The sequence below is a fragment of the Pygoscelis adeliae genome, unplaced genomic scaffold (genome assembly GCF_000699105.1).
Source record: "Pygoscelis adeliae isolate BGI_AS28 unplaced genomic scaffold, ASM69910v1 Scaffold14, whole genome shotgun sequence".
NCBI lineage: Eukaryota > Metazoa > Chordata > Aves > Sphenisciformes > Spheniscidae > Pygoscelis > Pygoscelis adeliae.
The window spans coordinates 18,679,886-18,680,843 of record NW_008825109.1 but is presented as its reverse complement, the minus strand read 5'-3'; the positions used below and the strand labels follow the sequence as shown (position 1 = coordinate 18,680,843).

At 37.9% G+C, this 958-nt stretch overlaps 1 protein-coding gene across 4 annotated transcripts in view; it reads right to left on the bottom strand.

Moving 5' to 3' along the window:
- Positions 1 to 958, bottom strand: part of LOC103920144 (MAP3K7 C-terminal-like protein) — a 32,273-nt gene that overhangs the window by 27,600 nt on the left and 3,715 nt on the right. The gene's annotated exons all lie outside the window — the stretch shown is intronic.

Genomic DNA, 958 nt, shown 5'->3' with positions numbered 1-958 from the left:
CTCTTTGATTTTCCCTTGGTCTCAGCTTTCCCTGACTTTTTTTCAGTGTCTCACATAAGCATTCTTTTTCCATAATTTGTAAGAGCACTCCCCTTTCTTTTACATCTCTCTTCAAGGCCTATCTTTGCCATAATTCCTGTAAGAAATTTACCATGTTACTATATCTTGAGAGATGAGAATGAGTCATTATTACTTTCTGTAATAAAGATGTAATTACCAGATTATTTTAATTTATGAAAAAAGGCACATATGTAGCCACATGTGCTTCTTTATATTCCTTGTCCCAATCTTTCTGTGTCACTCATCTTTATGAGCTGGAAGTTATGTACAATAATATATGAAAATGTTTGGTTTTAAATTCCCTTGCATAGGGGGTGAGATTCTATTTCAGGCTTGTAGCTGCAAATTAATATTACGCAACAATTAGCTAGGAAAGATAATGCATATTCTAAAATATTTTTAAAATGAGAAAATTGTGTTCAAGCTGAGACTCTATTCACACAAAGCTCAGGAAGCGGCCTCACACATAACCCTGCAATGCATACCGTCCCATAAAGCACTCATCAGCAGTGGGTTTCAGTTATCGTTACCAGAGATCCTTCTGTTTCATACCATAAACACATCTTAACCCTGACTCCAGGCACTCACCTTTAGCAACAGCACAGCCAACTTTTTTTGGGATGCTTCCCAGCTTCCAATTTACTTTATTTCATTCTGACTTTTACTGTTTGGCAACAGCTCTCTAGACCTTAATAATATTTAAGGTGCAAACTAATAATACTTGTCTATTCCAAAGGGTCCATGTTATGTACAGGGTATGTTTGGGGGAATTAATGCTCAATCAGCACTGGCTGGCAGGATAAACATCAATGAAATTTCTGCTGCTTTCTCAGGGAACTTGCCATGTGGGGCATCCGTTTCCTGAAACCTTTCACCAAGTGGGCACGTGCGGCACTTT